General features: G+C 44.1%; 1 protein-coding gene across 1 annotated transcript in view; it reads left to right on the top strand.

The window, feature by feature from the left end:
• The window catches only part of LOC132096107 (aerolysin-like protein), a 254098-nt gene that overhangs the window by 17614 nt on the left and 221406 nt on the right, over positions 1 to 15078 (top strand).

Below are 15078 nucleotides of genomic sequence, written 5' to 3'. Positions count from 1 at the left end.
CACTAACACAGATTTAGACAGATTTGGGAACAATATTTGAGAGAAAAACAAATCTTAGATCTTTGAATCCAGCTCATGAAAAATGGGGACAAAAACAAAAGTATTGCATTTATAATTTTGTTCAGTGTACAAATAAAGTATAAAACTGAAATAGTATTTTCGGCAACACTTTCTATGAAGCCGGTATTTATAAAACATATTAGGGTATTCTTAAGGCATTATAATGAATGCATAATACATTATAAAAAAAACTTAAATGTATTATCAACTTATGGATAATCATAACTACAGTTAGAATACATCATAATACTTATGTATTTGTGGTTATAAGTTTAAGAGTATGATTATTTATAACACACAATGAACACCATATTAAATCTACTTAATTTACAGTATAATGGACTCTATCATATCTTGAAATTGTTTTTTTAAGATCTGCACAGTATCTTACTATAGCTTGTGAGTGGTTAAATGTTGAGTGTTATCTGAGTGTTTCCTGTGGGGATTATGTTAAGTAATAAACCGTTTCATTTCAGAAAATTAGATTTTTCTCACTATTATTTCATGTCAGTATTTGAAAGTGAAAGTGATGTGAGATTCAGCCAAGTATGGTGACTCAGAATTCGTGCTCTGCACACCTGGAGCAGTGGGCAGCCATTTATTTACAGGGTTAATAGAAATATAAATTACTGTAACTCAAACAGTAGAGCATAGTGCACTTTGAATAAAAGTGTCTGACAAATGCATAAAACTAAAACAGTAAAACATAAAATATAAATCATTCTGAATGATGCAATTTCATTCTATTCTGAAATGATGAAGAAAGGCACCAGCACTGAGTGTGCTGGAAATCCAAAACTAAAAGAAATATGTTAAGTACATTTAAATGACATTTTCAGGCAATGCCCTTGGCAAAACATAAATTGTGTATACCTTTATTTATCATGTGTCATGTTGCAGTTCCTTTTAACAGAACCATTGCAGCAACACAGAATTACTGAAAACTCTGACTCACTGAACTGAAAAATATAGCACAAGAAAGACAAAATGTCAAAGGTTGCCGTTTAGATATTAGTATTAGAATGTTTGATATGTAATACCAAAGACAATAGATGACATTCTCAAGCACTTAATCAAGCTCTTCTAAATGTTTGCACTGAACGGCTGTGAAAACAGATATTGGGGGAAGCAGAATCATGATTCAATTTAAAACAAAGTTGTTTTCTGCTGCCAAGATCACCTCAGTTTTCCACGGAAAGCTCTTTCAAACACTAATGGACTCCAAAGAACCACAAATCTCCAAACAGCGAAGCTTTTTGAAAAAACATTATCTCCACATGAAAAAATTAGGCACAGTAGTGAGCCTTCCCAGAAATGGCGATGTTGCAGCCTAAATTCCAGTCATTTAATGGTGTTAACCACTTCAGCACTCTGGTCATGGAGTAGAAGTAATCAGATATCTTTCCAACATTAATTTATGTGCAGGTTTCCCCATAATAACATATTGATTATGCATTGGAGGTAGTTTCTACAGTGAACAATAAAGCAGAAGTAAATACCTGCTGGGCAGGGTACTGTACAGGGTACGGTACTGTTTATGGGGGAGTCGTGGCCTAATGGTTAGAGAGTCGGACTCCCAATCGAAAGGTTGTGAGTTCGAGTCCCGGGCTGGCAGGAATTGTGGGTGGGGGGAGTGCATGTACAGTTCTCTCTCCACCTTCAATACCACGACTTAGGTGCCCTTGAGCAAGGCACCGAACCCCCAACTGCTCCCCGGGCGCCGCAGCATAAATGGCTGCCCACTGCTCCGGGTGTGTGCTCACAGTGTGTGTGTGTTCACTGCTCTGTGTGTGTGTGCATTTCGGATGGGTTAAATGCAGAGCACAAATTCTGAGTATGGGTCACCATACTTGGCTGAATGTCACGTCACTTTCACTTTCACTTTACATACTGTACACAGGGGTTTGTCTTAAGCTAATTTTTTGCATAGATTTACAAGTGGTTGAGAGATTGTGAATGATGAATTGAGTTCTGCAACATGCATGTGTTTACAGTCACAAACTCTGTCAGTCATTCAGGGGGAAATTTTGGTCTAACAGGTCGAGGGCTGTCAGTTTTAGTACCATCTTCATATGACACAAAGTCACACACAAAAATAATAATAATAATACCCACAATGACCATAATATTTTCAGGAAATTATTTTTTATTGAATTTAAGGAAAAAGAATAAAGTTATGGTTTAATGTTGAAAACCAATAAACAAATCAAATTAGCAGCACTGTGCACGTTTTGTTTGCATAAACATTAAAATATTAATATTATAATTTATGTTAATAAAGATTTGACCTAAATAAATAAATATGAAATGATAAACATCACATTTCAGTCTTATAATCAAAACAAATAAATTATAATACTATTGAGCAGGTAGGTTTTGTTTTGTGTGAAAACAAAAAAATTAAAGTAATTTTTATTTAAGTAGGCCTATATTTCACATCAATGAGGTGATAATTTTTACCTGTTTGCCAGCTTCACATTCGCGCGGTCTCTCTCACTTTCTTTCTCTCACTTTCTTTCTCTCACTTTCTTTCTCTCTCTCTCTCTCTCTCTCTCTCTCTCTCTCTCTCTCTCTCATCATTCTAATTCATTTAATAAATATCATCTTGGCCTAATATTTTTCACTAAATTCTACCTCTAATGAGCTATATTAAATAGCATACCCGATGATAATTACCGTAATTTTCCGTCATGTATACGTTAAGGGAGATTTTGAGCTGCAAAACCTCCACGAAAGCATTTGTCCTTGCTGGCAAATAATAGCCAAATAGCCACTCGACGTGAATTAGCTATATAAATAATTTAAGGCCATTCAAAATACGAGGATCTACATGTGCGATCAAATGCAATCATCTGGGGAATAACAGCTCCATGTGAAAGCGCACAGGTGATGGAGATTTACAGCTGATTACAAAACAGGTGTTGTGCCCAATTTTGACCCCCTGCCAAATTATTACCCCCTTCGTTCAAATCGCTACCTGATTGCCTAATCCTAACCCCTCCCCCAAACCTACTCCTAAACCTACCAATACTAGGGGGGTAATAATTTGGCAGGGGGTCAGAATTGGGCAAAACACCCTCTTTACTGACAAGATGCGAATTAAATAAATGTATCGTGCAGCCCTACTGCCTACAATAGCAAATAGTTATCTCAGCCATGGTTACTGCAACTTTTTGGCCTGGTTTCATAGACAGGGCTTAGCCTAAACCAGGATTAGGCCATAGTTCAATTAGGACATTTAAGTAATTTTTATAAACATTCCTTCGAAAAAAGTATTACTGGTGTGCATCTTAAGACAAAATAAAGGCACTGACATGTTTTAAGATCAGTCGGTGCAAGTTTCTTTTCGTTAAAACAGCTCAGATTTACATTTTAGTCTAGGACTAGGCTTAAGCCTTGTCTGTGAAACCGGGGGCATATGTAACTTTAATTCAATAGGGAATTAAATATTCATTTCATATCTGAAAGTACAGAACACATAATTGCTTTTCTCAGCAACATTGCAATTCTACAGACTTGACAGGTTTTCCTGAGACTTTTTCCTGAGACCTGTCTGGCTGGGGGTGTACTGTAGTTTGTTTATCAAGTCTAACAAACTTGATCTCTTCTTTCTGCTTCCCCTTCCCTTTTTTGCACAAAAAATAAAAATAATCAAATAATAATCCAATGTCCATCTACAGGAGCGAATAAGGATTGAGTCAAAATAAGAAGATCGATATTATTTAAAGAATTACTTTAATTTGGTTATGTTTTCATATCCTACCTCATTCACGGAATTGTGACATTGTGACTGCATCCCTTTTACAAGCGTGAATTAGGCTAGCACTTTTCATTTAGACCTTTTTTGCTAAAATTATCAATGTAAATAAATACACTATAGAATAATGTAAATTAAAACTTTAACTTGAAATTCATACTGGGGCACGTGCCACTGTAAAAGGGCCCCTGTATCAAACCATTCTGATGTATGTATTACTAGAGACCGATGCTGAATCCTCAAACTGATCAAACATATCAGATATGTTGCAAGCCATGTCAACCAAGCTTGCTTAACTTTCTTCTTTCCTCTTTTTCCCAAGCATAAAGATGTCCAAAGGGAATTATATGACGTTGTATGTCCAAGTTACCACCAGTCTTTGTGGAAGTTGGTTCTTCTCGGCGGTTGGCAAATTTCGGGTGCAATGCCGTCACCAACTATACTGCAGTGTGGACCAGATTGACTAACAGAACTTTATAAAAAAAAGATGGTTGTATCATCGCTTCACCTTTATTTCGCTGTAGAGTAAAAACACAACCGCCTACATCGCCGCCATCTTGGCCCCAGTAGTTTTCCACTTTCTGCCCTCGTCTGAATTTCCCGCTGAATTTCACGTGATTTCATCAGAATCACGTGATGTCAAACAAGCTAAAAATAAGAAGTCGTTTTTCTTTATTTCACTTGAGCTCTGTGGCAGACTGCATGATTTAGGGGGTACAATTTTGAGGGAGGAAAGTAACTTTTATAGCTTTATTTTTGTGATGGCAATGTCTGCTTTGCATGTGCATTCATGTTATTTAGTTTTATTATGTAACGAATACAAGTGGTGTTCAGTTGTTCACTTGGTTTTACTGTAGCTGAGATATTTCACTCCTGGGAATTATGTCGTGCATGGTCACGAGAATTTTATAGATGGGCCATTTTTGTTTAGGCTAACGCAGTAAAGTTACTCCGTCCGTTATATCAGCTGCCCAAATTGCATTGCTGTATATGCATGCATAAACTTATTTTTACATTTCCTGTAGCGGTTATTTGTTCCGTATCCCATCGTAGTAAAATATTGAGCCTGTTTACTTATAACAAAACTAGGTCTGGCCTTGTACACGTAGTACTACCTCTCCGTATTTTCTGGAATCACATCATTACCTCCGCATCATCGGTGTAGTTTAGTGTTTGCTTGCAAGGAATAGCTTACTTTTATATACAATATATATATATATATATATACACACATACAATTAACAATAAGCCTAGGCTACCGGACCATATTGTGTGCGACGTAGACCTTTTTATAATGAAGTTTATCATAAAAAAAAAAAAAAAAGTGAAAGTGACATTCAGCCAAGTATGGTGACCCATACTCAGAATTTGTGCTCTGCATTTAACCCATCCGAAATGCACACACACAGAGCAGTGAACACACACACACACTGTGAGCACACACCCAGAGCAGTGGGCAGCCATTTATGCTGCGGCGCCCGGGGAGCAGTTGGGGGTTCGATGCCTTGCTCAAGGGCACCTAAGTCATGGTATTGAAGGTGGAGAGAGAACTGTACATGCACTCCCCCCACCCACAATTCCTGCCGGCCCGGGATTCGAACTCACAACCTTTCGATTGGGAGTCCGATTCTCTAACCATTAGGCCACGACTCCCCATCATTACTAAAATGTTGCAAGGTACTATGAATAAAATGAGCCTATAAAGAACCAATTTAACCATCCCACAGTCTTGTAATCCTACTAACTGATCGTATCTGCGTAACATTTTTTTTTTCGTTCTTTTTGATTGTTTTTACGTGTTCTGGATAATTTTATTTACCATAGCCTACAGTAAATTCTCGACATGCCAAAATGTATTTTGTCAATGCAAATCAGGTCTTCCTTACCCACGTCAAGCTAAGCAGCAGCAGCCCAATCAAAAATTTGTCACTTTTCGTGCTTAGATGAGATGATCTTGGTGTTCATCAGGCTGTCCTCTGTGTAATTCAGTGACGAGCACTTAAGTTGTAAACCAATTGCATGTTAAGTTTCGCCAGTTTACCTTTAGAACGGTGCTTTCAAACGCAAACCGTGCAAACACCGAACCGAGCACTTCGCTTCTTCCCGTGCCTGAACGAACAAATGCACCTTGACAGTTTAAACATGCAAACCCAAAAATACATGAAAGGCATTATTCAGCACCCGCGCACTGTTCTGTTGTTCTGTACACACCGTGCACACGCCGAAATCCGTCTTGCAGCCCTTGAAACGACAGACTACATACAACAACTCTTCTTTGCGAGTATCCTGTCAAATTCTGTTATGTGAAAGTAAACCGTGCAGGATGAAAAAATCGGACGTATCATTGTACTGAATGTATTTGCTTTTAAAGTGACCACGATTAATTTACTAGCTAATGTCAGTGTCCTTTGTTAATTCAAGAAATTAAATGAGAGAATATAATGTATTGCTCTTTACTGAATTAGTTTGTATTTTTAACAATAACTTTTAATGTTTAACTTGTATATCATAGACCAGGGCTACTCAAATCTTCTCATTATTATTATTATTAATAATATTTTTTTTTTTTTTTTTTTTTTATGACCCCAAAAACCTTGATTGGCTTGCTCAGGTGTGTCTGACTAGGGTTGGTGCCAAACTCTGCACTGCATTGGCCCTCCAGGGCAAGATTTGAATAGACCGGTCTTAGACTATGCAATGCTATTAACATTTGATTCGGTTTCTGTACCTAGACCCCTACTACCTTGAAAAGTTAAACATAGTTTCATCTGTTTAATTACACTTTTTTTTTTTAAACTGGGCCAACAAATGTAACCTGCACCAGGCCGCAAACTAGAAACCTGCGTGGGATACATTTTTTCCATCCCGCTCCTGCAAGATTTTGGCCCGCTCCTGCAAAAAAATTATTTTCTCCCACTACCGCCTGCAAAATCCTGTGGGTAAACTTGTACTTTTTTTTTTTTTTTTTTTTTTTTTTTTAAATACGTTGCATATTCTGCCTGCTACTGTTACTTTCAATTGCTCCCCTGTTGTGTGCATGTGTGTAGTATAGCCTAATGAATCCTATAATAAACCTGGATTTATTTAATTTTCAAAGGAAAATTAGCCTACTGCTTAAGAATGCCTTCTTTGCTTTAAGCAATTCCTTGAACAAAAACACAAATTTCCTCAAAATAGACCAATTTTATAAATAAAAAAAATAAAAATAATTAACATAAATAATGTAGGCTACTTAATCCACCGGTGCAGGAATAGCAAGTCGTTCACTGAGGGCTTCAGATTAATCCGTCTCTGCTCCAGTACGTGACCGCAATTAGTACTGAAAGCCCTCTCCCATGATGCGCTGGAAGCTGGAATGCAAAGTATAGCCAACATGGCGTGTTACTTTTGCTTAATCTCTAACTCTTGACATCCCTTTTCCACCACTGGATCTCTCGCTATTTCGGAATGGAATTACACGTCACGGTCCATGGTTCCATCAGCATCCTCCCTTTCCGCAAAGTCCATTTTTTTAAATTTCATTTTAGCCTATTGTAAAGCTTTTTTTCTTTTTTCTTTCTCTCTCTAGTAACTTTGCTAGATATTTCCACTTTCTGGGAGTCCCACAAATAACTTTATTTTCCCTCAACCCGCACACAATAATATCTTGCTGCCCCCATTCACCCATCAAATATTGTCCCGCGCCGCACTCTGTTGGGCTGGGTCGCTGGGTCCCGTGGTACTCCCGCGGGAGTGCAGGTCTCTACCCGCAAACCCCAGCTACAGCCCTGACACTAGGTGGCTAAATTGTCTAATTAGCCACTGGCTAATAAAGTCTCAGCGTTTACTTCCCAGTGTGAGTTGGAGGCCAATTAGAAGTACAGCATGTGTATATTTTCACTCGCAGTACACTCTGCCTGAGGTGTATTCCAGAAAGCAGGGTTAACTTACCGTGAACTAAACTCTGAACCGAGTTGATTAACCCCAAACCTTGCTTACTCGAGGTAGGCTATGTGGTTCCAAAAACGCATCCGGGAGTAGGCTAAGTTCATTCAGAGTATGTTCCTGATTAAGACTCAACATTCTCAACAGAGCGACGAATCGACGAGTCCCTATAGAAACAGATGCTAAAAAGCGGTTTTTGTTCACTAGTTGTTTACATGCTTTGTGCATGGCGCCACCTAAATGATGGCCGTGCAAACACCCCCCCCCCCCACATTTAATCTTTAATCCTTGAGAATGTGAAAATGATATTGTTTGTTTTAAGCTAATTGTATATTAAGTATCCTATGCATTTTGCTTTAGAATTTAGACATTATAGAAAATGCAGATGTGTGAGAAGTGTAATAAAATAATTGTTAAACATTTGTTTTGGAGTATGACTAAAAGGACTGTATTGGGTGAGGTCTGATGTCTAGCCTTGCTCAAAGTGGTGTCTGTCAAAACACGGGGTCTGATCAGTTCCATCCAAAGAGTTGAATTCCTCTTAGAATAGGAGTAATTTGCAACCAAGATGCGCACTACACCGCTGAACATGGGCATTACAGGTGATCAATTGGGTACTTGTCGTGTGTATATGGTCTACAATAGAAAAGGAATAAGTTTTATATATATATATATATATATATAATATATATATATTCCAAAAATATTATAACAGACATTCACATGAAATGCTTAGCTTCTTATTAAATTCTCAGATTCGATATCAAAGAATCACACCATTTGAACCATGAAACTTTATAAAACCACCACCTAGGGGTAAGAAATGGAAACCGCTTTCATACTCAAACCGCGTATGAGGTAATTTTGCATAAACTGCACATGCATGAATATCGTGTCCATAAAGGGAAAATAAACGGCGATTTAGTTCCTAATATGGCCGTTACATACAATGGAATACTAAATCTGACATTTGTTCACATCTTTACACCATGAAAGAGCTCGAGGTTATGTTCTTGACGGCAATGCATATTTGAACGTGTGCGATCGGCGATTAACACTGATGAATGCTTAAACGACGTGCTAACATGCAGACACGCCTTTATAATGAACTGTTACAACTAGCAGTTATTACCAACTTAATAATCAGATAACTAACTTTTGTTCAGTGAATCGCACATTAACCCACGCACAGTGTTTGCACTTTCCTGCTGAGTCGCACTCGCACTTTCTGCGCATGCGGACATGTCAAAGGTAGTGCACGCAGGGCCGGCGGTTGCCATAGGCGAACTAGGCGGTTGCCTAGGGCGACAAATATGTCGGGGGCGCCCTCTAGGGTCGCCGTTACTTTAGGCAAGTGCGCAGTTGATGAAGAAAATGAAGCGGTCTAATAAACCCAGGGGTAAATTTGTGCCGGGACAAGCCGGATCCGAAATCCCATCCAGCACCTCATTTTGGCTGATCCCCCTCCTCCAGGGGCGGCGTCTCAGTATGGCAGACAGAGATATGTGCCGTGAAAAACTATCCAAAATTCATATCTCTATTATAATTCGTTATTATTATTTTAAATCACAGGGTTTTAGAAATATTTAACCAATGATAAGTATTTAAAGGAGCTTGTAAAACTTCGTAATGACACTCAGATTGACGCACGCGCACAGCCTGGAGGAGACCGATCTCCGCTTATTTGCAAAGCAAGGGTAAACGAATAACTTTGAATAGTACAGCATTTTATTACTCCAACACTATGTCTGTAAAGGCTATTGTTTTTGTGTGTTTGGAGACTGGAAAAGTAGTTATTTTTTGCCATCTAGCCAATATACTTTTGCATGTTTAAAAAATATCCTGTGCTTGATCGTTTATATCATGAGATTTTGGCCAAGTGTAAACTGTCGGGTCTCGGGGCTAATCACCTGTCTTTTTGGTGTGGGTGTGTGTGTTGGGATGGTGACTGCTCACCACGTCTGCCTGTTTGTGTTTTCCCCGCCTCCCTTGTTCCCCGTGGTTAACCATAATTGCTCGCCACCTGTTCTCTATGTCCTTCTAATTTTTTCCCCTTTATTTTTCCCTGTGTTTCTCTGTCTATTGTCAGACTGTTGTTATTCGTTCCAATAGCTCCGATCATCCAGCAGTTCTTTGTACTCACCCTGTCGTGTCTTGTCCTCAGGCTCCAGTGTGTTTGGCTTATTTCTCTGCTCTAGTTCTTACAAGCCCAGAGCTCCTAGTAGCTTCAGCTGTTCATCCTGTCACTACGAGTGAATCCTATGAAACGTGACTCATCTGCTGTTCATCCTGTCACTACGAGTGAATCCTATGAAACGTGACTCATCTGCTGTTCATCCTGTCACTGCGAGTGAAACCTGTGGAGCGTGACTCTTTCTTCTCTGTCTCCGCTTTGTTAATAAAGCCTTGAGTTTACCCGCACCTGAATCCAGCCTGCTTTCTCCTGACAGAACAGTCTGACCATATTATGGATTCAGCGGGATCTGGTCCGCTTCGCGCGGCTCTCGCTCATCAGGGAGTGTTGATCGGGCAGCATGCCACTCAGCTCAACACCAACGCGCTGGATGTGGAAGTTCTCAGTGCCCGAGTCTCCGAACTCCTCACACGGGTGGACGATCTTCAGCAAGAGGCAACGAGCCGGGGTCCCGTTCCTCACACCGGCATGTCACACGAGTCCGAACCCCATGCCAACAATCCACCGGTCTACGATGGCGATCCTAACGCCTGTCAAGCATTTCTTTCCCAATGCTCGTTGGTGTTTTCTCTGCAGCCCCGGCGTTACGCAAATGAAGAGACCAAGGTGGCTTACGTCCTTACACTCCTCTCGGGCCGTGCCCGCGAATGGGGTATCGCCGTTTGGAGATCGCGGGCTCCCTGTTGTGCCACCTTCGCGGTTTTCAGTCAAGAGATGGCCAAATTGTTTGATCGCTCTGCTCAGGGTGACGAGGCGGCGGCCCAGTTATCACGACTGTCTCAGGGGAGGAGCTCCGTGACTGACTATGCTATCCAGTTCCAGACTTTAGCTGCGGCATGCGGCTGGAATGAGAGCGCGCTGCGCGCTCGTTTTCTTGAGGGGTTGGATTTCGCCATTTCGGATGAGCTCGCGGCCATAGAGCTCCCGCGGGAATTGGATCGGCTCATTAGTCTCGCGCTCCGCATTGAGGGTCGTCTCAGCCGGAGCCGCAAACAACGGCAAACACCCGCCCCGTGGCGCCACCTAGAGTTCTCTTCAGCCAGTTTAGCCAGCCGACAGCCCTCGGAGGAGGAGCCCATGCAGTTGGGTCGTCTACGGCTTACACCACGGCAGAAGCAGGAGCGTCTGTTGTCGGGGGCGTGTCTATACTGCGGCAAGGGAGGCCACTTCGCCCTTCAGTGCCCATTAAAGGGCCAGGGTCCACCAGTGAGGCGGAGCGTCCTGGTGGGCACTGTTCTCAGCTCAAGCTCTCCTGCAACACGCACTCAGCTGCCGTTCCAACTCTCCTTCCAGAGTCATTCTCACACTGGACTCGCCCTTGTGGACTCAGGGGCTGAGGGGAACTTCCTTGATGCTGCCTCTGCTCAACGTTGGAAGATCCCGCTTGTTCCTTTGGCTAGCCCCGTTTCAGCATGGTCATTAGCTGGCCGTCCCCTTACCACCATCACCCACGTCACTCCCAAGATAGACCTCCATATTGCTGGCAGTCATCATGAGCGGATTGAACTGTTTATTATTGATTCCCCTAAGGCTCCTTTAGTTCTGGGACACCCATGGTTGCACAAGCACAATCCCCACATTGATTGGGTCTATAATTCTGTTTTAGCCTGGAGTCAGTCTTGTCATGTGTCATGTTTGGGTGCTACTTTTTGTCCTGTCTCTGTGTCTTGTGTTCCTCAGGAGGATCCCTCTGACCTGACTGGTGTTCCGGCGGAGTACCACGATCTTCGGGCGGTCTTCAGTAGGGCCCGGGCCACCTCGCTACCTCCGCATCGCCCCTACGACTGTGCCATTGATCTCCTCCCGGGCTCTTCTCCGCCTAAGGGTCGTTTATATTCCCTTTCAGGTCCAGAGAGAGAGGCCATGGACAAGTACATACGTGAATCACTTCAGGCTGGGCTCATCCGCCATTCCTCCTCTCCCGCTGGTGCAGGGTTTTTCTTTGTTCAGAAGAAGGACGGCTCCCTGCGCCCTTGTATTGATTACAGAGGTTTGAATGACATTACTATCAAGAACCGGTACCCCCTACCTTTAATGTCTTCTGCTTTTGAATTGTTACAGGGAGCTCGGGTCTTCACCAAGTTAGACCTGCGCAACGCCTACCACTTGGTGCGCATTCGGGAGGGGGATGAGTGGAAGACGGCATTTAACACCCCTTCGGGACACTACGAGTACTTGGTTCTTCCGTTTGGTCTGACCAATGCTCCAGCCGTTTTCCAGGGACTCGTCAACAGCGTGTTGGGTGACATGATTAATCAATTTGTCTTTGTGTATTTGGATGATATTTTGATTTTTTCTTCTTCTCTCCAATTACACACCCAGCATGTCAGACGGGTTCTCCAGCGGTTACTAGAGAACCAGTTGTTTGTCAAGGCGGAGAAGTGCGAATTCCACGCTGAGTCTGTTACGTTCCTTGGCCATATTATTTCTACGGAGGGGATCAAGCCTGATCCCGCTAAGATTGAAGCTGTTGCCCAGTGGCCGGTCCCTGACTCCCGGAAGGCTCTGCAGCGTTTCCTGGGTTTTGCCAACTTCTACCGGCGTTACATCCGGAATTTTGGTCAGATCGCTGCACCGCTGACAGCCTTAACCTCCACTAAGGTGTCTTTCAGGTGGAACCGGGAAGCGCAGGTAGCCTTTGACATTTTAAAGTCCCGTTTTGTCTCTGCACCTATTCTGATGGTTCCAGATCCGGAGGCCCAGTTCATTGTCGAGGTTGACGCTTCTGACGTTGGGGTTGGCGCAGTTCTATCTCAGCGTTCCCTCCATGATGGGAAGGTTCATCCTTGTGCATTCTTCTCCCGTCGTCTCAGCCCTGCAGAACGTAACTATGACATCGGCAACAGAGAGCTGCTGGCGGTACGATTGGCCTTGGGTGAGTGGCGTCATTGGTTGGAGGGGTCAGCGCAGCCCTTCTTGGTCTGGACGGATCACAAGAACCTTGAATACATCCGTTCGGCCAAGAGGCTGAGCTCGCGTCAGGCCCGCTGGGCGCTCTTCTTTGCCAGATTCAATTTCACCCTCTCGTACCGGCCGGGATCAAAGAACACCAAGCCTGATGCCCTCTCTCGCCTGTTCGGTGCTCCGGGGGGAGAGTTTGCGGCCGAGGCCATCCTTCCTGAGGGGGTGGTGGTCGGGGCTCTTTCTTGGGGTATCGAGCAGCGAGTTGAGGAGGCCGGTCGAGGGGTGCAGGTGCCGGGAGAGTGTCCGGCGGGCAGGTTGCTGGTGCCGGCTGCGCTGCGCTCTGAGGTCCTTGAGTGGGGTCACTCATCCAGGTTAGTCTGCCATCCAGGTATTCGGAGAACGTTGTCTGCCATCCGACAGCGTTTTTGGTGGCCTACTATGGCCGCAGATGTTAGACAGTTTGTGTTGGCCTGCCCCACATGTGCCCAAAGTAAGCCTGTCAATCGCCCTCCTGATGGTCTACTGCATCCTCTCCCTATCCCTTCCCGTCCTTGGTCACACATTGCCCTTTTCGTCTCTGGGCTTCCTCCGTCGAAGGGAAACACTGTAATTCTCACGGTGGTGGATCGCTTTTCCAAAGCGGTTCATTTTGTTCCCCTGCCCAAGCTACCCTCCGCCCGGGAGACCGCCCAACTGGTGGTGGATCACGTCTTCCGTCTCCACGGGTTACCGGTGGATGTGGTTTCTGATAGGGGTCCCCAGTTCGTCTCCCGGTTCTGGAGGGAATTTTGTAGACAGATTGGGGCCTCTGCTAGTCTGTCATCTGGTTTTCATCCTCAGACCAATGGGCAGTGTGAGCGGGCCAACCAGGATCTAGGTAGAATGCTCCGCTGTCTAGCTTCCAACAATCCGAGTTCCTGGTGTCAGCAGCTCTCCTGGGCAGAATACGCCCATAACACCCTTCCTGCGGCCGCGTCAGGTATGTCCCCTTTTGAGTGTGCTGTTGGTTATAATCCACCTCTGTTCCCATCACAGGAACCCGACGCAGCGGTTCCATCCACCCTGGCTTTCGTCCAGCGCTGCCGTCGCACCTGGGAGAGAGTCAGGAGGATTTTAGTCCAAGCCTCTGACAGAACCAAGGCTGCAGCTGATCGTCGCCGGTCCTCTCCTCCTACCTATGTGTGTGGTCAACGGGTTTGGCTCTCTACCAAGGATCTGCCTCTCCGGGCGCCTTCTCGTAAGCTGGCACCCAGATTCGTTGGGCCTTTCCGCATCACCAAGGTGGTTAGTCCGGTGGCGATCAGGCTCAAGCTCACTCCTACTCTTGGTCGGGTTCACCCGGTGTTTCATGTTTCCAGGGTCAAGCCTGTGTTCTCTTCCCCCCTTAATCCTGCTTGCAGTCGCCCCACCCCCCCACCCCCTCGTCTTGTGGATGGATCTCCTACCTATACGGTTAAGAGATTACTCGATGAGCGGCGCCGCGGCAGGGGGTTTCAGTATCTTGTGGACTGGGAGGGGTATGGTCCAGAGGAGAGGTGTTGGGTGCCGTCCCGGGACATTCTGGACCGTTCGTTGATTGAGGACTTCCGGCGGCATCGAGGTAGGCCCCTTCCTAGAGCGCCAGGTGACGCTCCTGGGAGGGGGGGTACTGTCGGGTCTCGGGGCTAATCACCTGTCTTTTTGGTGTGGGTGTGTGTGTTGGGATGGTGACTGCTCACCACGTCTGCCTGTTTGTGTTTTCCCCGCCTCCCTTGTTCCCCGTGGTTAACCATAATTGCTCGCCACCTGTTCTCTATGTCCTTCTAATTTTTTCCCCTTTATTATTCCCTGTGTTTCTCTGTCTATTGTCAGACTGTTGTTATTCGTTCCAATAGCTCCGATCATCCAGCAGTTCTTTGTACTCACCCTGTCGTGTCTTGTCCTCAGGCTCCAGTGTGTTTGGCTTATTTCTCTGCTCTAGTTCTTACAAGCCCAGAGCTCCTAGTAGCTTCAGCTGTTCATCCTGTCACTACGAGTGAATCCTGTGAAACGTGACTCATCTGCTGTTCATCCTGTCACTACGAGTGAATCCTATGAAACGTGACTCATCTGCTGTTCATCCTGTCACTACGAGTGAATCCTATGAAACGTGACTCATCTGCTGTTCATCCTGTCACTGCGAGTGAAACCTGTGGAGCGTGACTCTTTCTTCTCTGTCTCCGCTTTGTTAATAAAGCCTTGAGTTTACCCGCACCTGAAT

The sequence above is a fragment of the Carassius carassius genome, chromosome 2 (genome assembly GCF_963082965.1).
Source record: "Carassius carassius chromosome 2, fCarCar2.1, whole genome shotgun sequence".
Lineage (NCBI taxonomy): Eukaryota > Metazoa > Chordata > Actinopteri > Cypriniformes > Cyprinidae > Carassius > Carassius carassius.
This window is presented reverse-complemented; position numbering and strand designations above follow the sequence as displayed.